Here is a 27,359-nt window from a genome sequence, read left to right as displayed (position 1 = left end):
GTTCAGTTATATTGCTTAAATTTGCTTTGATCAATTCTTTAGCTGTCACTTCTTCCTGGAATTTCTTTTTTTTTTTTTAATTTTTTTTTTAACGTTTATTTATTTTTGAGACAGAGAGAGACAGAGCATGAACGGGGAGGGTCAGAAAGGGAGGGAGACACAGAATCTGAAACAGGCTCCAGGCTCTGAGCAGTCAGCACAGAGCCCGACACGGGGCTCAAACTCACGGACCGCGAGATCATGACCTGAGCCGAAGTCGGCCGCCCAACCGACTGAGCCACCCAGGCGCCCCTGGAATTTCTTTTGAGGAGAATTCTTATGTTTCTTCATTTTGGCTAGTTTTCTGTACCTTATGTGTCTTCAAAACTTGTTATGTGCTCTGTACCTGTAAGCACTGATATTTTAAATGGGGGTCATACACTGTCCAGGGCCTGGCCCTTCAGGAAGTGTTTTTTGGAGTGTTACTTGCTCTCTGTTGTTGTGAGTTTGTTTATTTTATTTCCCTACTCATAGTGATGTTTTGGATCCTCTGCCAGGTGTACTTTGCTTTGTTCCTTGAAGTAGCCCTATAAAGGTAAACAAACAGACAAACAGGAGACAAAAACATGCAAAAACACAAACAAGTGAAACAAAGAAACAAACAAAAACTAAAAACAATACAAAAGCAAAAAACCAGAAAGACCATTTACAAGTAAAGAACAGGGTAGAGGCATTGCTGATGGAAGAGCATGTACAAAGAGAGAAATGACAGGGGCGAAGAAAAAGAAAAAAATAAACATTTACCAGGCAGAGAGACTGAAAGGCTTAATCCAGAGAGAAAGAAAGGAAAATAAGGAAGGAGGTGGGGAAAAAAGAAACAAAGATAAAGTTACCCAGACAGAGAAACTATATGGCTTGATTATTCCAGAGAGAGAGAAAGGAATGTAAAGAAGGAGGTATAGAACATGTATCAAGAGAATGGATTAAATATGTCCGTTTAAACAAACCAATAACCAGAGTAAACAGCCCAGAGGAAGGTAGAGATAAGAAGGAGAAATGAAAGGGAGAATATATCTATATATCCAGGATTGTCTTAGAGTTAATCAGGCAATGCTGCAGCATTGGTCTGGAGGAGCTTTCCATCTAGTTCCAGAGCATCTATCCCACTCCAGTAGATATGCAATTACCCAGCGTGGAGGGGTGTGATTTGGGGTAGGCTGGTCCCACCTCCACTGTGGGCCCTGCGGACCATCCTTGAGGCCCCACCTTGGTGGTGGTGAGGAGAAACATGGCGACCCCCCAGTCTCTTCTCCAGGACTGAAGCTCCAAATCCCACATTTGGAGCTGTCCTCACTGTTCTGCGGGCACAGACGAGTCTGTCTGCTTGCTCTGGCAACTCCTTTGCCCAGGAGTTACTTGGCTGGGAATTAAACTCCTGCTCTGTGTGTCCCAGTACTAGGGAAGCAACTTCTGATATGATGTCCTGGCTGGTTTTGTCCTGTGCAACAGTCCTTCAGGGAGGGGACCTGTTTCTCCTGCTGTGGAATGTGACCCTGATCTACCATTGAGCCCTGGGGACCTCCCCCACTCCCCAGGTGTGAGAACAGGGCAGCGGGCCCCATTCTGAAGATGGAATCTGCAGTTAGAGATCTTCTAATTTGCCATTAAATATGGGATCCCTCTCTGTCCTGGTCTGAGTTTTTTTTCTCTTGTCCAGATACAGTCCTATGCTTCCCCAGCAGCTCTTTCTCTTCCCCTTTGTCTCTCAGCTGAAAGGGATCTCTCCCCTCCATGTCTATGCAGCCTATTGTATCTCCCCCAGCTCACAATCACCCACCTATGGACTCTCAAATTGTCCTGGTTTCTTCCTGGTAGATTCAGTCTCTTTTCCTCCCAGACTCTTGGGGTTCAAAGTCCTTTGGCTTCAGTCCTTCTTTGGGAGACATGGGAAGTATGGATCGCCATACTTCTCTGCCATGTTGGCCGTCCTCTCACAGCTGCATACTTTTTTGAATACACCTGCATTCAAGGCAATGCAGGGCAGATAGAGATGGAAAAAAAAATGAAATATTGTCCCTCACTCTTGGAACCACAGTTCCACTGATCAGAGATGTTTCCCTTTCATTAGAGTTTTGGCTCCTGTAGGCTCATGTTGCTATAATTGTCACTTTTCCACAGAATTTGCCTTGACACTAGGATTTGAGAAAAGAAAAAAAATGAGAGAGCATTCTGCACACACTCTGAATTAGGAGTTTTTTCTTCTTGTTCTTCAAGGCAAAATTAGAGAGCTCCTTTAAAGCTCTCTTTGTGCCCTACTACCAATTTCCAAGTATTGTTTATGCCCATGGGATATTAGAGGAAGAAAAAAAAAAGAATCTGTCAGTTTGGTTACACTTTGAGTTTGGGTTTTTGTCCTCATCCCAGCTGCTGCTATTTTCTTTTCAGAGTCCTCAAATATTTACTTTATGTTAACTTTAATCAAAACTCATTCTCAATTAAATTTTCAAATAGTTTTTCTCTTAAATAATTCAGAATCAAAACTAGAATACAGTATATTTATAGTGTGAAAATAAAGAAAACCACATTTGAAATGGAGTCTGGAATCCCCAAAGTGAGAGCTCTTAAACACTACCACCTGACATAAAAATTGTGTCTCACATTCCCCAACAGGAAGAAGTTTACATTATATACTTCATCATGAGAAAAAAAAAATAACTTCTTGCCCAGCAACAGCTCAATGAGAAAGCACCACACTTACCCATTGAAAAGACATAATAATACCTCCCATCTTCTTTCCTTCCCCTATAAAAGAAAACCCTTTTTGTTCTCCAGACATGCTATAGTTCACCATTGTTTGCTTGTCCCAAACTACAATTCTCTGGTTATTCCCCCAAAAACCTCATTTTGTTTTCACAAAATAGCTGTTTATTTTGTTTTTAAGGTCAACAATAGAAATAAAGTATATGCATTTATTTATAAGCATACATAATAAAGCCATGTACTTGAGATGGAAGATATGTATCAAAATACATATTTGGGTATGTAGGCAAAACAGTAAGACAAGGGCCTAAAAAAGAGAAAAAAATTTGCTAATATTGTATAGAATGAAAAGAATGGTGATCAGGAAACAGGAAAGCATACATTATTATACTATATATGAAGAGATTTAAGTAAATTGTCTTTAAGGTTTCAGTTCAAACTATTGTCCTTTTGTTCTAAATTTGTGTGGCTGTCTGTTTAGTATTTTTATATATGACTTAACAAGACTACCTCTGTTCTCTAGACTAAATGACCAGAATTAGCTATTTTAATGGAGTGCAGTAGACATCAGTCTTTGGCTTTTTGTTGTTGTTTTGTTTGTGTCTTTTTTGATAGAGAGTGTGTGAGAAGGGGAGGGGCAAAGGGATCTCCATCGTGAGATCACCTGAGCCAAAATCAAGGGTCAGACTCTCAACAAACTGAGCCACCCAGTTGCTCCTAAACATCAGGTTTTAAAGGTCTTGTTCAATATAAGTTTGAGTTAAAATACGAGAGGAAATTATTTTAGGTCAAATGATATTTTACAGATTTTTCTCACATCCAGTTGGGATTTTAAAAAATGCATCTAAAAATATTTCCACACTTTGCCTTCTACTCACTTCTACTCAGATTATAAAATCTATATAATTAGTTTTGTTCTTCAAATAAATTTGATATTTCCATATACACTTACACATTAGATATTTTTAATAAACCTATTTTAGCATAATTTATTATATTTAAAATATATTTTAAATGCTATTGACTTGAAACCCTTAAAACATTACTTGTTCTGATTCAAAAAAGATATTATTTTATCTTTTGGGGATATTAAACTAATCTCTGATAATCTCTGTGACTTTCCCCAAGCATTTTACTTGGCATTAAAAGAAAGCCTTTAGATTTTCCAAATCTACAACCGTTAAGGTGGATAAGTCTTAGTCTAGTATAAAGAAGACAAATCATGGGAGAACCAAAATTATTTAAATTGGGTTGATAGCATTTCAATTTTCACAAAGCTTTTAGCCTGCTGTTATCTTTGCTTTCACCAATTTAAATGCATTAACTCCAAGGCTGGTTTTAAATTGAACATTTAAATTAATGCATTGTCAATTTGTTGTTATGGTAAAGGAAAAAATTAAGTTAGAAACATAGATGTGGAGAAATAATGACACCCTCTTGATTTGCTATTTTAATCCAGATATACTCTGCCATTATCCTTGTTGCCATTACCCATGTAAACCTCAAGACATCTGAAAGCAGTATTGGCAAAGCCCATTAACAATATGTTCTTTTTTAAAGCTAGGGTAAATTGTTTTTCAAAAACAAGTGATATTATTGTGTATGACTGACTTGGTATGCACCTAGTACCTCTGATCACTTTAGCTAAAAGAAAGGAAGGAAGGAAACATAATGATGTTAATTAGCATCAAGCTCATTCTGAAGTGATTTTCTTTTAGATATTCAATTTCACCTTAAATGAAATATGGGAAAATAGTTGGCAGAGTATTTAAACATGAAATGAGCTGCAAAGAAATTATTTCCTCAATGCCTTTTTTTTCTGAGTATAATTTAAATGATATATAAACAACATAGTGCAGGCCCAATTTCTTCCTCCCTTGGGTTTAGATACCCATAGGCAAGGAATTGAAAATAAGTTGTTGCTGTTGTTTTTTGTCCTCTAATCCTACCCCTTAGGATTTGTTATTTTTTTTTCTTCTGTCCTCTAATCTTACCTCTTAGTCTATAGTTATACTTAAAGGAACACAGTGTCTTCTGGATACCTTGAAGTGCTGTGCATTTCTTAAGTGAAATAGGTATGTTTCTGAAAGTCCACACATGCATAATTTGGTAATGAGGCTATTGACTTTAGCATAGTAAAATATTTTACTTAATGCTCAAGAAGAGCGGGCAGATATACATGTAGCTGTAGCTAGTACTTTCATTTCATCCTTCATTAAGAATTTCACTATTCTCTAAGTATTACCTTAGGAAACTCTAAATATGAAAAAAAAATAATTGGTCTCACTACGAATCCGTAGACCAAAAAAATATTGATAGCATCAATTTTAAATGCTCACTCTCACATAATTTTGTGAACTTTGAATTAAATCTTATTACTATATTGATGGATATACTGGGTATAAGTAGAATATATAGGCCTCTGGTGGACACATTAGATACTTGGAAGTTTTTCTTTTGTTTTGTTTTTGTTTTTGTTTGTTTGTTTTAAGAAAACAGAAGCGTGAGGCATCAGTTCTCCTCTCACATTAGGTGATGTTTCAGAGAATTCTATCAAGTCTATTTGCTATTTACTTGCAAAAACTCTGTGCTTAATCAATTAATTTTACTGCAATTACTATTTTCCCTGAATATTATTATTTCTTTCTGTCCATTAACACTAGCATTTTTCTTCACATATTTATATCTTGTCCACTTTTTAAGTAATGTTAGAACATCTAAGATAAATCCTAATGATTTTTTTTTCAGTAGAGATTATATACCATTCTGAATTTTCTTGAATATGTTCTGTACTTGTGCCACTTGTTTTCCATGTGCCTCAACTTTCTTTCTTATATTTTAAGAATCACGAATCAGAGTCTTGCCTATACAAGTGGTCATTACATTTAGATTGAATAAATTTAACAGTGAAAAATGTTTTGTAGGGAATGCATAGGGTAATTCAAAATACAAAAATTATGAATGTTTTGGAAGGCAACACACATGATTCAGTCTTACATAGTAGATCGAATGAAGATATATTCCATGGAAAAATGGTGGGAAATAAGAAGTCTATTTCATAAATAACCACATATAATTTTGCAAAAGAAGACACAAAGTTTAACTCCATAATATCCAACCCTTTGTCTCCATGATTATTACTGTCTGTTACTAACTGGATTGCCTCCTGATATTCTTATCTTTTCATTACCTGAAATATATCTTCTATATTACTTCCAGACAGAATTTGTGAACTCTGCACATAATATATTCACCGTTGACCAATATTCTCCAAAGCCTTCTTATAATATTCAAAACAACATTCAAAGTCATTAGTATAGAGTTTCTTTTAATTTATCTCTAATGCACATCTCTCTATTTTTCATTCTAATGAATTCCACTTAATATATCTTCCTGAGATGCCTGTCTGGCTCAGTCAGTAGAACATGCAACTTTTCAAAACAACATATGCCTTATGAGTGCTGTGTCTGGAATAAATTTTCCTTTAATTCTTTACCTTATCTTTTTAACTCAAATTATGTAATTTCTTCCAAGAAATGTTCATTTACTCCCTAGTTTGATTTGTATTTCAATACTAATTCCTCAAATATCTTTACAATTAAGGTGACTAGAACCTCTTTGAAAGTAGACATTACCTTAAGTATAACAGAAGAGAGCATTATCTCTCTATAGATGCCATACACATATCAAAATCTAGGAATTGTCTTGGGACAGGGAATGAACAGTAAACTGAGACAGGCCAGCAAATCAACAGAATAGAAACAAATTGTGGTGGTTTACTTCTTTCTCTATTTTTAGTTATTTTTTTTTTCAGTTAATGTACCTAACCTAAATTCTGAGCCCAAAGATCATGTAAAGTGCCTACCTTACCATAACTTAACCCTGTTTGTATTATTTGACATTTGAAATGTTAGTAGGAGGGAGTTGTGGTGTTAATGACTCAGCAGAATTAGTAGAAAGTTTAAAATGGACACAGTAATGGTTAAGGGAACTTATTAGGAGGGTAAAAAACAAAAACAAAACATAAATAATGGATCTAAATTAGAGAGCAAAGTTTGATATATGGAAAATGGGTGAGGAAACAGAACATCTTAGGAAGATAAACAAACAGATGAAGGTGGCAAAACTCTCACTTCAACCTGTGCCAATACTCAGGATGGTCTTTATGATGAGAAGCTGAGCACTCAGAAAATCAGTTCAAACACTGAATCTTAGTTTACCTTCTGAGATTCCTGAATCAAAAGCTGTATACTTAAGGGTTCATAGGTTTCTCTGGAATTGTTATACTCATAAAATAATTTATTGCATGCATCCTATAGCTTTCAACTCACATCTAGGGTGAGTTTATTGCCTTACAAATTAGAAGAGGATGCTCTTCCATATCCAATAGTTAATTATATGTAAAACAAATTCTGTGCAATGCTGGATATAGAGCATTTCTCAAATCTTCATAGCTAAGTGGAAATCAGATTATCACAAGGATTTTTTTTTTCTTAACCAGTCTTGTGGAATGTTATTATGATATATCAATTGCATGACATTGCATATAAAACTCTATGTTCTGAGGAAGATTCTAAAAAATATTACTCATATCAGAAATAGTGAGAGCAGTTATTAGAAATACATATGTGGGTTTTAGGACTCTAATGTTGAGTATTGGATTTTCAAGTTGTCTGTTATTCTCATTTTCTCTCTCTTCATATAAACAGATATTATCAAACATTTTGAGCACCAAGAGCCTAAGTGGTTACATGCCACACCATTTAAAATGACCTCATATAAACTGCAAACTTCCATGGATATTGCTTAAGCATGTGGGCTATAGTACTGAAATAATTTTCCTTTTAGCATCTTATTTGTTTTTTATAAACCACACTTCTAGAAATTTTGTAGAGGCCAAATATCATATCAATAGAGCATTGTTTTGTTTACAATTCATGATTCACACATTACTATACTTAATATTATTAATTAAGATCGCATCAGAACATTTACACCTTTCTTGTTTAATGAACACTTCCTATAATGATAATGATGATAATGAATTATTGGTTATAAGAATATAAGCTTAACCAAAGAGGTGAAAGATCTGTAAAAACTATAAAACACTGATGAAAGAAATTGAAGATGACACAATATATGGAAAGATATTCCATGCTTATGGATTAGAAGAACAAATATTGCTATAATGTCCATACTATGCAAAGGAATCTACAGTTTTAAGGCAATTCTTATCAAAATACCAATAGCATTTCTCATAGAACTAAAACAAATAATCCTAAAATTTGTATGGAAACACAAAAGATCCCAAATAGCCAAAGCAATCTTGAAAAAGAAAACCAAAGCTGGAGGTATCACAATTCCAGATTTCAAGTTATACTACAAAGCTGTAGGACTCAAAACAGTATGCCAATGACACAAACAGAGACAGTAGGATAGCAGGCCCAGAAACAAATACACAAATATATGGTCAATTAATTTCCAACAAAATTGGCAAGAATATGCAATGGGAAAAAGTCTCTTCAACAAAAGATCTTGGGAAAATTGGACAGCTACATGAAAGAAAGAAAGAAAGAAAGAAAGAAAGAAAGAAAGAAAAAGAGAAAAGAAGCTGAACTACTTTCTTATACCATAAACAAAAATAAACTCGAAGTGGATTAAGGACCTAAATATGAGACCTGAAATTATATAAGTCCTAGAGAAGAGCACAGGTAATTTCTCTGACATTGGCCATCACAACAGTTTTCTAGATATATCTCCTCACACAAGGGAAATAAAAGAAAAACAAACTATTGGGGCTACATCAAAATAAAAAGCTTCTGCACAACAAAAGAAACAATCAACAAAACTAAAAGACAAGGTACTAAATGGGAGAAGATATTTGTAAATAACATGTGATAAAAGGTTAGTATACAAATATATAAAGAATGTATACAGGGGTGCCTGGGTGGCTCAGTAAGTTAAGCGTACAGCTCTTGATTTCAGCTCAGCTCATGATCTCATGGATTGTGGGTTCAAGCCCCAAGTCAGGAGTGTTGACAGTGCAGAGCCTGCTTGGGATTCTCTCCCTCTCTGTCTGCCTCTCCCCCACTCTCTCTCACTTAAAAAAAAGAATATATATCTCAACACCCAAGAAACAAAAATTTAACTAAAAATGAACAGAAGACATGAACAGACATTTTTTTTGAAATAAAACATACAGATGACCAACAGAGACATGAAAAGATGCTTAACATCACTCATCACCAGTGAAATGCAAATCAAAATGATAGTGAGATATCTCCTCATACCAGTCAGAATGGGTAAAATAAAAACCACAAGAAACAGCAGGTTTTGGTAAGGATGTGGAAACTGTCAGTGAGAACGCAAACTTATTCAGCCACTGTGGAAAACAGTATGGAGTTTCCTCAAAAGGTAAAAATAAAACTATTCTCTGATTCAGTAATCACACTATTAGGTATTTACCCAAAGATATATATTTTTTAAAGAGCTCACTAATTTGAAAGGATATATGTGCTCTGATGTTTATAGCAGCATTATTTATAATAGCTAAATTATAGAAGCAGTCCAAGTGTCCATCAACAGATGAATGGATAAAGAACACACACACACACACACACACACACACACACACACATGGAATGTCATGCAACCTTTAAAAATAATGAAATCTTGCCTTTTGCAAAAACATGGATGAAGCTAGACAGCATAATGCTGTGCAAAATAAGTCAGAGAAAGACAAATACCGTAAGATTTCACTCATACGTGGAATTTAAGAAACAAAACACAGAGGAAAAGAGAGACAAAACAAAAATCAGATTCTTAACTATAGAGAACAAACTGATGGTTACCAGAGGAGAGGTAGTGGGGGGATGAATTAAATAGGTGAAAGGGATTAAAGAGTACATTTATCAAGGGGCACCTGGATGGTTCAGTCAGTTAAGTGTCTGCCTTCAGCTCAGGTCATGATCTCACCATTCGTGAGTTTGAGCCCCACATCAGGCTCCTGCTGTCTGAGCAGAGCCCACTTTCTGCCCCTTCCCCCTTTGTGCTTACTCTTATTCTCAAAAATAAATAAATAAAAATTTAAAAAAAGGAAGAGAGTACGTTTATCAAAATGAGCACTGAGTAATGAGAATTGAATCACTATGTTGTACACCTGAAACTAATATAGTACTGTGTGTTAACTACACTGAAATTAAAATTTTAAAAAACCTTTAAAAATTTGAAAAGAGAATGCTTGCAGAATTTAACAGAATGAATTTAGAGAAACTATTGAGATTTTGTAAGAAAAATTATAGCCCTTGATTAAAGTAATATTTTCATTATTTTTTAACTCAGTTGTCTGTAAAAGTGAGGTAGTAATTAGTAATTATGTGACACAGCCAGGAAGCAACTGTAAATTTAAATGATGCTTTTTATAGGTCTATGTTGTTAGCATCATTAACATTCTTTAAAAGTCTGTTCTTCTAGACTTCTTGTCAAAATAATCAATCATCCATAAGTATAGCATCAACTGAAAAACATTGGTCATGGGTTTCCTTCTATTTAGGCAATAGCAATATCTGTATTCATTTGCAAAACAACATAAAACATTGTCAGTGACATATCTGTTCAAGCATTTCTACTTCAGAGATGCTCAGAATATTAGATAAAAGAAAGGTTCTTGTAGGGATGGATTTCTTTCTTTAAATCATAACATTATAAGTTAGAAGCGTATGAGGTTGGTTGTGATGGAATGATGGAAGCATCGTAACAAATTTAGTAAAAGGACCTTGGCCACAGCATCTGTAATTTCTAGACGGTGGCCTAGAGAGTATGAAACTTAAGGCATTTCTTCCAGCTGGTACATCACTATTCTTCCTTCTCTGCATACAGTTCAAGAAGTTTACTGTAGAGAATTGTCCTGTGAAATCCTTCTCACAAAGTAGAAAGCATGCCTCATCCAGAACCGAGGATCTTTAGTTTAGCAAATTTATTTTTTTTAAATTTTTTTTTAACGTTTATTTATTTTTGAGACAGAGAGAGACAGAGCATGAATGGGGGAGGGGCAGAGAGAGAGGGAGACACAGAATCGGAAGCAGGCTCCCGGCTCTGAGCCATCAGCCCACAGCCCAACTCAGGGCTCGAACTCACAGACCGCGAGATCGTGACCTGAGCTGAAGTCGGACGCTTAACCGACTGAGCCACCCAGGCGCCCCATAGTTTAGCAAATTTCAAATAAAGCAGATGCTGAATTTAGCAAAAAATAAATATCCAAAATAACATCAACATGATTTTTTTTCCTAAAATAAATCATTGAATACTAAATATTCTACATAAAACAAATGTATGGACAGATAAATATGAGTTCTGAATAGTACTCACTATGCATGATATATATTTTTTGTTTTACACAAACTACTTTTTATGAACCAGAGAAATTTAATTTGTTATATAATTAATATTTTTCCTTTTTAATTGAGGTATACTTAACATATAACATGGTTTTAGTTTCAAATGTACATCATAATGACTTAATATTTGTATATATTGTGAAATAATTACCACAATAAGTCTAATGAATATTCATCACCATACAGAATTTTTTTTTTCTTGTGATGAGAAATTTTTTTTGTTGTTGTTAATGTGTATTTACTTCTGAGAGAGAGAGAGAGAGAGAGAGAGAGAGAGACAGAGCACGAGTTGGGGAGGGGCAGAGAGAGAGAGACCCAGAATCTGAAGCAGGCTTCAGGCTCTGAGATGTCAGCACAGAGCCCAACGTGAGGCTGTAACTCCTCAACCACGAGACCATGATCTAAGCCGAAGTGGGATGCTTAACTGACTGAGCCACCCAGTGGTCCTGCGATGAGTTTTAAGATTTCCTGTCTTAGCAACTTTCAGATATGCGATACAATATTATTAAGTATAGTTCCCATGCTGTATATTACATCCTTATGTTTTATTTATAATTAGATTTTTGTACTTTTTCATTCTTTTCACCCATTTTGCCCACCCTGCCTCTGGAAAACACCAATCTTTTCTCTGGACCTATGGTTTGTTTTTTTTTTTTAGTTTTGTTTTATTTTTGTTATTAATTTAGATACCACATATAACTGAAATGATATGGTATCTGTCTTTTGCTGACTTATTTCCCTTAACTTAATGCCCTCAAAGTCCATCCATGTTGTTGTACATGGTAAGATTTCATTATTTTTAACGGCTGAATAACATTCCATTATATCTATCATCTATCTATTATCTATCTGTCTATCTATCTCACAATTTCTTTGTTCATTCTTCTGAAGAGGGACTCAGGTTTTTCTATATCTTCGTTATTTTAGATAATGTTGCCATAAACATGGGGTGCATAAAGCATTTTGCATTAGTATTTTTGTTTTATTTGGATCATAGCCAGAAGTGGAATAGCTGGATCATATGCTGGTTCTGTTTTTAGTTTTTAAAGAACCTCCATACTGTTTCCCACATTGGTTGCACCAATTTACATTCCCACCAACAGTAAACAAAGGTTCTCTTTTTTTTCTACATCCTTGCCAACACTTGCTATTTCTTGTCTTTTTGTTATTAGCCAATAGATTACTTTTTAATTCATGCCATCCATATATCATTAAACATTTCAGAAAAAGTAAACAAGGATCAATATTACTTTGCATTTCAAAGATAAAAATCAAAGGATAGTAACATATTTGTGCTTTGCTTTTTAGAAACAACCTGTCTGGGGGACAGAACGAGTATGATTTTATTGAACTAGTAGGCAAATTATATGATATCATAATATGTAGGTCTGAAGCAGGAAGAGCTGGAGACAGGCAAACATAAGGTAGAATAAGTAGGCCAGTATAGGTCAGGATTCAGTCTTAGTGTAATGAGATGCTAATAAAGAATTTACTAAGAGAATGTTACATTATATGATTTGTGTTTAAATAATACATCTTAAGAGGCTATTCCAGGGGCACCTGGGTGGCTCAGTCAGTTAAGCATCCAACTTCGGCTCAGGACATGATCTCACCATTTGTGGGTTAGAGCCCTGCTTCAGGCTCTGTGCTGACAGCTCAGAGCCTGGAGCTTGCTTGAGATTCTGTGTCTCCCTCTCTCTCTGTCCTTCTCCCACTCATGCTCTGTCTCTCAAAAATAAATAAACATTTAAAAAAGTTTAAGAGGCGGGGATTCCGGAAGATGGCGGCGTAGGAGGACGCGGGGCTCACAGCGCGTCCTGCCGATCACTTAGATTCCACCTACACCTGCCTAAAGAACCCAGAAAACCGCCAGAGGATTAGCAGAAGGGAGTCTCCGGAGTCAAGCGCAGACTAGAGGCCCACGGAAGAGGGTAGGAAGGGCGGCGAGGCGGTGCGCGCTCCACGGACTGGCGGGAGGGAGCCGGGGCGGAGGGGCGGCTCGCCGGCCAAGCAGAGCCCCCGAGTCTGGCTGGCAAAAGCGGAGGGGCTGGACAGACTGTGTTCCGACAGCAAGCGCGACTTAGCATCTGGGAGGTCATAAGTTAACAGCTCTGCTTGGAAAGCGGGAAGGCTGGAGGACAAAGGGAGGGAGAGCTGCTGAGCCCCCGGACGGCAGAGCTCAGCTTGGCGGGGAACAAAGGCGCCAGCGCCATCTCCCCCGCCCATCCCCCAGCCAAAATCCCAAAGGGAACCAGTTCCTGCCAGAGAACTTGCTCGCTCCGCGCAAACACCCAACTCTGTGCTTCTGCGGAGCCAAACCTCCGGCAGCAGATCTGACTCCCTCCCGCTGCCACAGGGCTCCTCCTGAAGTGGATCACCTAAGGAGAAGCGAGCTAAGCCTGCCCCTCCAGCCCCCGTGCACCTTGCCTACCCACCCCAGCTAATACGCCAGATCCCCAGCAACACAAGCCTGGCAGTGTGCAAGTAGCCCAGACGGGACACGCCACCCCACAGTGAATCCCACCCCTAGGAGAGGGGAAGAGAAGGCACACACCAGTCTGACTGTGGCCCCAGCAGTGGGCTGGGGGCAGACATCGGGTCGGACTGCGGCCCCGCCCACTAACTCCAGTTATACACCACAGCACAGGGGAAGTGCACTGCAGGTCCTCACCACGCCAGGGACTCTCCAAAATGACCAAACGGAAGAATTCCCCTCAGAAGAATCTCCAGGAAATAACAACAGCTAATGAACTAACTGATCAAAAAGGATTTAAATAATATAACAGAAAGTGAATTTAGAATAATAGTCATAAAATTAATCGCTGGGCTTGAAAACAGTACACAGGACAGCAGAGAATCTCTTGCCACAAAGATCGAGGGACTAAGGAACAGTCACGAGGAGTTGAAAAACGCTTTAAACGAAATGCAAAACAAAATGGAATCCACGATGGCTCGGCTTGAAGAGGCAGAGGAGAGAATAGGTGAACTAGAAGATAAAGTTATGGAGAAAGAGGAAGCTGAAAGAAAGAGAGATAAAAAAATCCAGGAGTATGAGGGGAAAATTAGAGAACTAAGTGATACACTAAAAAAAAATAATATACGCATAATTGGTATCCCAGAGGAGGAAGAGAGAGGGAAGGGTGCTGAAGGGGTACTTGAACAAATTATAGCTGAGAACTTCCCTGAACTGGGGAAGGAAAAAGGCATTGAAATCCAAGAGGCACAGAGAACTCCCTTCAGACGTAACTTGAATCGATCTTCTGCACGACATATCATAGTGAAACTGACAAAATACAAGGATAAAGAGAAAATTCTGAAAGCAGCAAGGGATAAACGTGCCCTCACATATAAAGGGAGACCTATAAGACTCGTGACTGATCTCTCCTTTGAAACTTGGCAGTCCAGAAAGGCTTGGCACGATATCTACAGTGTGCTAAACAGAAAAAATATGCAGCCGAGAATCCTGTATCCAGCAAGTCTGTCATTTAGAATAGAAGGAGAGATAAAGGTCTTCCCAAACAAACAAAAACTGAAGGAATTTGTCACCACGAAACCAGCCCTACAAGAGATCCTAAGGGGGATCCTGTGAGACAAAGTACCAGAGACATCACTACAAGCATAAAACATACAGACATCACAATGACTCTAAACCCATATCTTTCTATAATGACACTGAATGTAAATGGATTAAATGTGCCAACTAAAAGACATAGGGTATCAGAATGGATAAAAAAACAAGACCCATCTATTTGCTGTCTACAAGAGACTCATTTTAGATCTGAGGACACCTTTAGATTGAGAGTGAGGGGATAGAGAACTATTTATCATGCTCCTGGAAGCCAAAAGAAAGCTGGAGTAGCCATACTTATATCAGACAAACTAGACTTTAAATTAAAGGCTGTAACAAGAGATGAAGAAGGGCATTATATAATAATCACAGGGTCTATCCACCAGGAAGAGCTAACTATTATAAATGTCTATGCGCCAAATACCCGAGCCCCCAGATATATAAAACAATTACTCATAAACATAAGCAACCTCAATATTGATAAGAATGTGGTCATTGCAGGGGACTTTAACACCCCACTTACAGAAATGGATAGATCATCTAGACACACAGTCAATAAAGAAACAAGGGCCCTGAATGATACATTGGATCAGATGGACTTGACAGATACATTTAGAACTCTGCATCCCAAAGCAACAGAATATACTTTCTTCTCGAGTGCACATGGAACATTCTCCAAGATAGATCATATACTGGGTCACAAAATAGCCCTTCATAAGTTTACAAGAATTGAAATTATACCATGCATACTTTCAGACCACAATGCTATGAAGCTTGAAATCAACCACAGGAAAAAGTCTGGAAAACCTCCAAAAGCATGGAGGTTAAAGAACACCCTACTAACGAATGAGTGGGTCAACCAGGCAATTAGAGAAGAAATTAAAACATATATGGAAACAAACGAAAATGAAAATACAACAATCCAAACGCTTTGGGATGCAGCGAAGGCAGTCCTGAGAGGAAAATACATTGCAATCCAGGCCTATCTCAAGAAACAAGAAAAATCCCAAATACAAAATCTAATAGCACACCTAAAGGAAATAGAAGCAGAACAGCAAAGGCAGCCTAAACCCAGCAGAAGAAGAGATAATAAAGATCAGAGCAGAAATAAACAATATAGAATCTAAAAAAACGATGGAGCAGATCAACGAAACCAAGAGTTGGTTTTTTGAAAAAATAAACAAAATTGACAAACCTCTAGCCAGGCTTCTCAAAAAGAAAAGGGAGATGACCCAAATAGATAAAATCATGGATGAAAATGGAATGATTACAACCAATCCCTCAGAGATACAAACAATTATCAGGGAATACTATGAAAAATTATATGCCAGCAAATTGGACAACCTGGAAGAAATGGACAAATTTCTAAACACCCACACTCTTCCAAAACTCAATCGGGAGGAAATAGAAAGCTTGGACAGACCCATAACCAGCGAAGAAATTGAATCGGTTATCAAAAATCTCCCAACAAATAAGAGTCCAGGACCAGATGGCTTCCCAGGGGAGTTCTACCAGACATTTAAAGCAGAGATAATACCTATCCTTCTCAAGCTATTCCAAGAAATAGAAAGGGAAGGAAAACTTCCAGACTCATTCTATGAAGCCAGTATTACTTTGATTCCTAAACCAGACAGAGACCCAGTAAAAAAAGAGAACTACAGGCCAATATCCCTGATGAATATGGATGCAAAAATTCTCAAGAAGATACTAGCAAATCGAATTCGACAGCATATAAAAAGAATTATTCACCATGATCAAGTGGGATTCATTCCTGGGATGCAGGGCTGGTTCAACATTCGCAAATCGATCAACGTGATACATCACATTAACAAAAAAAAAGAGAAGAACCATATGATCCTGTCAATCGATGCAGAAAAGGCCTTTGACAAAATCCAGCACCCTTTCTTAATAAAAACCCTTGAGAAAGTCGGGATAGAAGGAACATACTTAAAGATCATAAAGGCCATTTATGAAAAGCCCACAGCTAACATCATCCTCAACGGGGAAAAACTGAGAGCTTTTTCCCTGAGATCAGGAACACGACAGGGATGCCCACTGTCACCGCTGTTGTTTAATATAGTGCTGGAAGTTCTAGCATCAGCAATCAGACAACAAAAGGAAATCAAAGGCATCAAAATTGGCAAAGACGAAGTCAAGCTTTCGCTTTTTGCAGATGACATGATATTATACATGGAAAATCCGATAGACTCCACCAAAAGTCTGCTAGAACTGATACATGAATTCAGCAAAGTTTCAGGATACAAAATCAATGTGCAGAAATCAGTTGCATTCTTATACACTAACAATGAAGCAACAGAAAGACAAATGAAGAAACTGATCCCATTCACAATTGCACCAAGAAGCATAAAATACCTAGGAATAAATCTAACCAAAGATGCAAAAGATCTGTATGCTGAAAACTATAGAAAGCTTATGAAGGTAATTGAAGAAGATATAAAGAAATGGAAAGACATTCCCTGCTCATGGATTGGAAGAATAAATATTGTCAAAATGTCAATACTACCCAAAGCTATCTACACATTCAATGCAATCCCAATCAAAATTGCACCAGCATTCTTCTCGAAACTAGAACAAGCAATCCTAAAATTCATATGGAACCACAAAAGGCCCCGAATAGCCAAAGTAATTTTGAAGAAGAAGACCAAAGCAGGAGGCATCACAATCCCAGACTTTAGCCTCTACTACAAAGCTGTCATCATCAAGACAGCATGGTATTGGCATAAAAACAGACACATAGACCAATGGAATAGAATAGAAACCCCAGAACTAGACCCACAAACGTATGGCCAACTCATCTTTGACAAAGCAGGAAAGAACATCCAATGGAAAAATGACAGTCTCTTTAACAAATGGTGCTGGGAGAATTGGACACAACATGCAGAAGGTTGAAACTAGACCACTTTCTCACACCATTCACAAAAATAAACTCAAAATGGATAAAGGACCTGAATGTGAGACAGGAAACCACCAAAACCTTAGAGGAGAAAGCAGGAAAAGACCTCTCTGACCTCAGCCGTAGCAATCTCTTACTCGGCACATCCCCAAAGGCAAGGGAATTAAAAGCAAAAGTGAATTACTGGGACCTCATGAAGATAAAAAGCTTCTGCACAGCAAAGGAAACAACCAACAAAACTAAAAGGCAACCAACGGAATGGGAAAAGATTTTTGCAAATGACACATCGGACAAAGGGCTAGTATCCAAAATCTATAAAGAGCTCATCAAACTCCACACCCGAAAAACAAATAACCCAGTGAAGAAATGGGCAGAAAACATGAATAGACACTTCTCTAAAGAAGACATCCGGATGGCCAACAGGCACATGAAAAGAAATTCAACGTCGCTCCTTATCAGGGAAATACAAATCAAAACCACACTCAGATACCACCTCACGCCAGTCAGAGTGGCCAAAATGAAGAAATCAGGAGACTATAGATGCTGGAGAGGATGTGGAGAAACAGGAACCCTCTTGCACTGTTGGTGGGAATGCAAATTGGTGCAGCCGCTCTGGAAAGCAGTGTGGAGGTTCCTCAGAAAATTAAAAATAGACCTACCCTATGACCCAGCAATAGCACTGCTAGGAATTTATCCAAGGGATACAGGAGTACTGATGCATAGGGGCACCTGTACCCTAATGTTTATAGCAGCACTCTCAACAATAGCCAAATTATGGAAAGAGCCTAAATGTCCATCAACTGATGAATGGATAAAGAAATTGTGGTTTATATACACAATGGAATACTACGTGGCAATGAGAAAAAATGAAATATGGCCTTTTGTAGCAACATGGATGGAACTGGAGAGTGTGATGCTAAGTGAAATAAGCCATACAGAGAAAGACAGATACCATATGGTTTCACTCTTATGTGGATCCTGAGAAACATAACAGAAACCCATGGGGGAGGGGAAGGAAAAAAAAAAAAAAAAAAAAAAAAAGAGGTTAGAGTGGGAGAGAGCCAAAGCATTAGAGACTGTTAAAAACTGAGAACAAACTGAGGGTTGATGGGGGGTGGGAGGGACGGCAGGGTGGGAGGGAGGGCCGGGTGGGTGATGGGTATTGAGGAGGGCACCTTTTGGGATGAGCACTGGGTGTTGTATGGAAACCAATTTGACAGTAAATTTCATATATTAAAAAAAAAAAAAAAGTTTAAGAGGCTATTCCAGGTAAGTAGCTATAGTGGTTATGCTAACAGAAAACTATGTTTATGAACTCAATTTGTATTTCCAAATCAGAACAATTAAGATATAATGGGGGGCGCCTGGGTGGCTCAGTCAGTTAAGTGGCCGACTTCGGCTCAGGTCATGATCTCGCGGTCCGTGAGTTCAAGCCCCGCGTGGGGCTCTGTGCTGACAACTCAGAGCCTGGAGCCTGTTTCAGATTCTGTGTCTCCCTCTCTCTGACCCTGCCCCGTTCATGCTCTGTCTCTCTCTGTCTCAAAAATAAATAAAAAAAAAAAAAGTTAAAAAAAATTAAAAAAAAAAAGATATAATGGTAATGTGAATGGGGAATTCTGTGGAGGAAAGGAGGACAACTGGCTTTCTGAACAAAAGAGTAGATAATGATATTTGCTGAGATTTGGAACAAAAGCAAAAAATGGATATTTGTTGAGAAAAGAACATAATTACATTTGAATAAGTTCAGTTATCTATCTGAGAGATTTCCAAGTGAAAGTGTTGACAGAGACAATTAGATAATATGAATCAAAATCACGGAGGAGAGGTATGGTTTGGAGATGTATGGGGGTGAGTCATGAGCATGTAAATAGTAATTACTTAAGAGAAATAATACAGAAAGAATAACAAGATGTCAAGGCCTACAATAATCCAACATTAGAAGTCCAGCAGAGGAGGAAAAACCAGCACAATAGACATAGACAAAACGGTTAACAGTGTTGTACTGAGAAATTCAAGGAAAAGGACATGATTAATATCAAATTAAAATATATGTCAAATAATAATGAAAGCATCCATGTCAGAAATACAAATAGAATTTTACTTATAGCATATTTCACAACTTACTGCCTCTTTCAGCAGTTAATTTTTATTTCTGGATACGACAATTTCAACTGTTACTAGATAAAAGTTTTTAAGGTTTTGACAGCACAGAACTAATCTACCAACACTCTTTAAGAACTAGAATTGCCAAATCCTGACATCAACTGGCATTTTAAGAGCTCATTGCTTTGACGAATGATCCTTTAGTCCTACAATAGAGCTGTTTTTAATGTCATTATATATAGTGAAGAGCCAGGTATATAGAAAATATATGCACCAGAGCTCTGAGTTTCTTTTGTGAAGATACAACCAATAAATATATTTAACCTTACTTAGAAAATATTCAGCCATAGGGGCATCTGTGTGGCTCAGTTAAGCATCCGACTCTTGATTTCATTTCAGGTCATGATCTCACAGTTCATGGAATCAAGCCCCATGTTGGGCTCTAGGCTAGCATCATGCAGCCTGTTTGGGATTCTACCTCTGCCCCTCTTCCTCTTCCTCTCTCTCTCTCAAAATAAATAAGTAAACAGTAAAAAAGAAAAGAAAATATTCAGCCACAAAAATAAAAGGTGCCTCAAAGCTGTTATAGATGAATTTTGATTCAATCATCTAAATCCCCATAATTTTAAAAAGTGTACAAAATGGGGCGCCTGGGTGGCGCAGTCGGTTGGGCGTCCGACTTCAGCCAGGTCACGATCTCGTGGTCTGTGAGTTCGAGCCCCGCGTCAGGCTCTGGGCTGATGGCTCAGAGCCTGGAGCCTGTTTCCGATTCTGTGTCTCCCTCTCTCTCTGCCCCTCCCCTGTTCATGCTCTGTCTCTCTCTGTCCCAAAAATGAATAAATGTTGAAAAAAAAAAAGTGTACAAAAGGTCCTAACAATGAATAATACTAAGTTATCAATATAAGATACCACTTTATGCATTTGTGCTAATTTTCTATTTCATTATACAAAAGCTGTTAATTAATGGTACAGCCTTGTTGAGTTTCTTACTTCATTCCTCTTTTTAAGACAGTGCTCAAAATTTAAAGAGTCTTTTAAAAGACTCAGCACAAAACCCAAAGTGGGTCTTGAACTCATGAATGGTGAGATCATGATCTGAGCTAAAGTCAGAGGCTTAACTGACTGAGTCACCCAGGAGTCCCTAAAAGACCCTTTTTAAGCGAGGTATTATTAAATATTGATTCTGATTTAGTACTTCTGAAATATTGTCTGAGATTCTGTATTGCCAACAAGATCCCTGGTAATGCCAAAGTTCTGCATTGTGGGACACACTTTGGTTAGAAAGGATGTAAAGAACTGATTAGCTCTGAGCGGCTTATGGGGAAAAGCAAACATATTTCTTCTTATATCCAAAAGGGAGGGGAGGCTAAAACCTAATTGATTGTATAGTGGTTACGCAATTTTCTTTGGCTCTAAGAATCATAATACTTATACAAAACTTAATTTATACGGTTTTAAAATCTTATTTCTCACCCAAATTTATTCCAAGCCTCGATGGCTAAAAGCAACCAACATTTACTGTCTCACAGTTTCTGTAATTCTGATATTCAGAAGTAGCATAGTTGAGTAGTTCTAGCTCAAAGAATCTCAGTAGGTTTGGCCATGATGCCTACAGATGTAGTCATCTGAACTGGGGGATCTGCATCCAAGGTGGGTCACTCACATATCCTTCAAAAGACCTTAGTTCCTCATCATGTGGACTTGTCTATATGGCTACATGAGTGTCTTCACAACACAGCAACAAACTTTCCCCAGAGCAGACAATACAAGACAGAGCAAGGCAGAAGAAGACATATTATTTTCTATGACTTGGGCTTAGGAATTAATTATACACCATCATTTTCATGATATATTGGTTGCACAAGTCAGCCTTATTCAAGGTTGAAAGGAAGTACTGTGTTTTTTCACCCTCAGTAGTATTGACAGTTATTGGTCAAGATATTTCTTTGTCAAGAGAGAATAGTCCATTGTCAGATTTTAGGCATCATTTTTGGCTGTAGAAACTATAGTGGGACCTTTTTACCTCAGTTGAGAAAACTAAATTATCTCATATATATTTCTTTTGAGTTATAATTGACATACATCATTTATTAGTTTCAGGTATACAACATTAAGATTCAATATTTATATATATTTTGAAATGATCACCACAATAGGTCTAGTTAACATACATTACCATACGTGCATGAGCTTTTTTGTTTTGTTTTTCAGATTCCACACATAAGTGAGATCAAGCATTATTTGTCTACTACTATTATATGCACAAACACTTATAGACCATACTTGGTACCATTCCCATTTGAGAGAAATGAAAATAAATGTAGAGATGCAGTATTCGATCATAACTGCTTAAAATTACCTGTAGTGCATTCTGTTCTACTGTAATAATTTTGTAGCTACCTCCTATTGCTATTTTGATGAGCTCAAGTGTTGCAAGTGGTCACTTAAAAACACCATGTGATGCCAATCATCCCCATGTAAAGTTTGTCTTTCCAGTAAATTTTATATCACAGTAAAAAGTGATCTCTTGTGGTTCTTCAAATTAGTAGTTACGTTTTGGGGGAGTCAAAACTATACATGAATGTTTACAGTGGGGGCCCATACCCCTAAACCCCATGTTATTCAAAAAGCAACTGTAACTGAGGATGTGCCAAGGCTATCGTTGTCCCAAAGGGGAAGATTCTCAGCACCAAAATCAAGCTGATTCAAAGCCATATTCCATTTAAAGAATGGAAACATGTACAGACCTGTGGGCCCACAAGTATAAGCACAGCTGCCCACCTCCCTAAGCCAAGCAGTCTGAAGGTGTTCTGTGAGGAATAGTGGCAAAAATCACAGCTCCAGATGGGTATACAAACTCCTTTCTTAGAGAGGCTAGTGAGCTATAGTGAGGTAGAAAGAGAGCACAAAGATGGCATTCCCTGGACTATGTTCCATGACAGCACTTTTGTAGCCTTTATATAGGTGCCACAACTGAAGCTTGCCCCTGAAACTAAAGCTCCAGGACTAGCAAGTAGGTATCTCTCACAGGAAGGCTAAAGATCTATTTCAGTCTGTTGTCTGTGAAGTGCCCTAGGGCTGGGAGCCTGCCAAGGACCATCTCCTATTGTTAGTCTCATGGGACCCTAGAATGCAAATCCTCCTGGCCACCAGACCCAGGTTATCAAGGGGTATCTCCTGGGTAGCAGTTGTAAATACCAGAACACCAGATAGAGCAAGTGGGGTACCAGACACATTTAAGAGCTCCCTTCTGGGAGATGCTGGCACTCTGGAATGTGACAGATGGAGAATACAAAAATGGTGCCTGCCCTCAGCTCTTAGATATTTGTTTTATTAGAAACCTGCCCCTTAGGCTGTAGTTTAATGATAACCTAAGAAGTCTCTTCCACAGAATGATTGAGGCCCTAGGTCTATTGCTTTTTGCTGTGTCCTGGGAGTAGTATCTATAAAAATCTTTAAAACAAAGCAAACCAAAACAAAACAAACAAACAAAACCAAAACAAAACAAAGCAAAAACCCACAACTTTTTCTCCATTGGTTACATTCTTGTGGGGCCCATGGGCATAAGCCTCATGGCTTCACCAGAATCAAGCAATATAGAAGTGTCCTCTGGCAGGAGCTGCAAAAATGTGGACAACAGAGAAGGGTGTAAGCTTTTCTGTAAGACACTGACAACCTGGTGTGAAGCAGAGGGAGAGTGCAAAGATGGTGTTCACAGCCTCTGTTCCCTGAGAGGCCCTCTGTGAGCCCCTTTGGTCTTTAAAACCAGAAGTTTTGGGGGCTCATCTTTCAGGTTTTGGTCTTAAAATGTGGGGTGCCCAGTGTGTGCTAAAAGCCCTTTGCTCTGCAGGGAGAAGTTCTGCGTTTTGAATTGCCTCCTGATAACGGATTGCCATACCAGGGGTGTGATCTATAATAGGCTTATGTCTCAGCCTTTCCTACATACTTTGATGTGACTTTCATCTCATTTCCCCTATATGAAGAGGTCATTCTGCCAGTTTTTAGGTTTCTTTTTCCCAAAGGAAATTATTTCCTTTCCATATATAACTATATATTTCCATATATAGCTATAGATTTAATGTTTCTGTGAGAGAAGGTGAGCTGAGGATCTTATATGGCCATTTTGAACTGGAACTCTCACCCCCAGTATATGTATAAATATGCCCCAGTGATGGCAAATTAAATCACTTATGATTGAAAACACTTGGACTATAGAATATTATGGATAGCAGTAAGATGAACAAATCATTGGTGGTTACTCCAAGATGGAAGCTGTCTATGTCATTTTATAAGCACATAAACAAAACTTGTTTCACTCATTGATACATTTATAATATAGTTTTAATAATACATAGTTTTAATTATGAGTATTAAAATAATAATTTTATTTTGAATAAATAAGAAATTGTGCTGTTAGCTTTATTATCATTCTGTTATTAATCAGGAAAAACATCATATAGACTGCATAGCAGAAATCTATTTGTAATGGTTTATGTCCTGTGGGTTTTATTACTGAATTCAAAAGGCCAGGGCACACAGTGTGAAGAGAATCAGCATAAGACAAATACACACACACACACACACACACACACACACACACATACACACACACACACACACACACACACACACACTCCTTCAGTGTGCTGTTGCCCAGAAGGAATGAAAAGAGTTCATTGGATCCAGCAGTCATTTTCTTTCCCATTTAATGTAAATTAGACTAAACCATAATCATGTTTTGTGCCAAATTTTGAATCTACTCTAAATTTTCAAGATTGAGGACATGGTAAAGTGATACTCAAAATATCTTTCTCGCATAAGGCATTCCCTAGTACCTAGGAGAGAAACTATTTTTAATATCTACAAAAAACTTAAAAGTATAACCAAAAAAATCCCTCTTTGGACAAAAGGGGACATCCTGGGCACTGGGATATAAATCTGATGATTTACTACCTCATATTGTCTAAAAAGTCCTTTTCATTTATCCAAATGATATTGATCCTTCAAAGCTCATTTCTAGCTAAGCTCTTTCAAAAAGATTTCTGCAACATTCTGAATATCACCTTTAAGATCTAGTGTCAGGAATTATTGGACAATGAGGCTACATCATTTCTATAGTCGTGCATCTCTATGTGTATGTTACATCATCTCAATAAGATTATTTAAGAGCAGGGCTTATATTTTATGCCACTTGATTTTCTCTAGGTTTGTAGATTTTCTAAAAACATTTACTAATTTACTTTTCAATCAGTTTGTCTGAAACCAGTGTGTATTACAACTATCATTGCTAATGAACTTGAAAGAGGTATTAGAGTCTTTGCACTGAATGTCCCTTTTATCTGAAAAGTGCTTCCACTGACTTCCTTCTAGTCTTTGTTTAATGGCCATCTGTTTAAATAGGCCCCTCTGAAAATTTTATTTAAAATTGCCACCATGCACCCTCCCTACTCCACAGTTCACTCTCCAACTCCTGACTCTTCTTCAGTTTTACTCTTCTTAGTTTTTATCACCTATCATACTATATAATTTTCTTATTTGTTGTGATTACTGGTTGTTATCCATTGACCAGAATGTAAGAACTTTTTTGTTTACTGAAGTATCTCATGTGTCTAGGACAGTGACCGGCAACTCATATACAAATTTCAGAAACGGGGAATGCTTTTAGGAAAAATCATACAACATTAAAAATACTAAATGAGGTACAACCATATGATCATAATCCTAGGGATCCTTTCAGGGCATTGGAAGGCATCCCTACAAATGAACAACCATGAGGGATAGTGTTCATTAACTTCCATAAGTCCACGTTTGGTAGGCACTCAAATATTTGCTTGAATAAATATTCAGGTTAGCTGAACCTTGATTTCCTAATCTAAATATTCATAATAAAATGACTTATCACATAGAGAGGTCAAGAAGAAAATATGAATATATAGATGTAATATTCTTATAAAATGTCCTGGGATATAATCAGTTCTCAACAAATATTAATCATTGACAGCTATGGAGGCTAGGCAAACAGAAAAACTGAGAAGTTGTTGTTGTTGTTCTCCAGTGAAAATCCAGATTCTATTTTCCAGAATTAAGCAATACAGTAAATGAAAAGGTATAGTCAAACCACATTTCTGCTAAGGATCCCATATTAAAATGCATTAATTTATCCTGTTTGTGGATTTGCCAAAGACATGAAAACAATCTCATTCTAATAAAAGAACCTTAGGGTGATATAAATCCATTAATCCTGTGAGCTTCCAAAGTGCCCTGCTAGCTCCTTTCATATGGGGATCATTTCACCACTGAAATGAGGCCATTTTAAGGGCTATCAGCAATAGCCAAATAGACGGTCTGCACAGAACATATGGTACAACACTGGGGAGAAATGATTTGGGCTAAGATGAGCAGAACAATTTTTGTAAAATATGTCTTGTACTTCTTTAAAACTCATTCATGGCCAAAATAATATGAAATATTAAGGCCATGCCTAGCCAGACCAATAATCAATGCAGGTGGGAGTGGCATTCATGGAAATGAGAACCTTATATTGAAATAATTGTATTCTTGAGGTTTTATCATTTCAAGATAAATTTTATTCAAAGAAGAATCCCTTATGTCTATTTTCAGAAGGTCATACTAGCTTCAAAGCGAGGTGAATTCCTTTGTATAAAGGTGAATTAAAAAAATATTTTCATTCATCCAAATACAGTGAATCAAGAAATTTCTTTCCAGTGAATGCATCTCTTTGGTGTAAAATGACAAAGGATATAATATAACTTTCAACTTATGTCAAGACATCAGTGTGGTAATGGTAAAACTTGAAGGTGATCTCATTCAACTTGAAGGATATTACACAGCATAGTATAGTACAGAACATTCTAATATGAGAATTCATTTATTTTGAAGTGAATTGAGGTGGTTTTTTTTTCCTCCCCATAAATTTATGTTTAAATGTGGATCAGTAATCTTGCTGGCAGCCTCACTATGCATTTGTATGGGAATTTTCAATGTCATGAATTATATGATTTGTATCCTCAAATAGTTTCAAATAAAAGTTGTCTGCTGTTTTCTGGTGGAGTGCCAAGTGAATGAATACCCATTTGATTTGCTATCTGTACATATAGTTTTACATCTTCTATAATTAACCTGTCAATCTAGTGTCTCTGGAAAAACTATTGCCAGGTATTGTGGAGTATATTAAAAGCTAACAATTCAGGCAGATATATTGGCATTTTTTTCATACCTGTACCCAAGTTTCCTTAATAGACTAAGCCCAATTTAATTTTTAGCTTTATGTGTCTTGTTTGATTTTACACCTGGGCTATAATTTCACATTCTAGAAAAAGAAAATAAAACCAATTCCACTATAACATTTGGAAAAACAAACAGACTTTACTGGGGTGGGGGTTATATTAAAAACTGAGGTACAGCTTCTGTTAGCCCAAGTTGAACCCAGAATTCATAAATTAGCCCATTATAAATTGCAGGATAATTAAATTATCAAATATGTTGTCTGACATGTTTACTATGTTTAGTTAATTAAACTTTCTGTTATAAATTATGGCATTTATCAAATGCAAATAATTTAGTGTTTGTGGTTTTTTAAATATGAATAGCAGCTTAATATATTACTAAAGTGACTAAA

Source organism: Panthera onca, chromosome D1, assembly GCF_046562875.1.
Source record: "Panthera onca isolate mPanOnc1 chromosome D1, mPanOnc1 haplotype 2, whole genome shotgun sequence".
NCBI classification, from domain to species: Eukaryota; Metazoa; Chordata; class Mammalia; order Carnivora; family Felidae; genus Panthera; species Panthera onca.
This window is presented reverse-complemented; position numbering follows the sequence as displayed.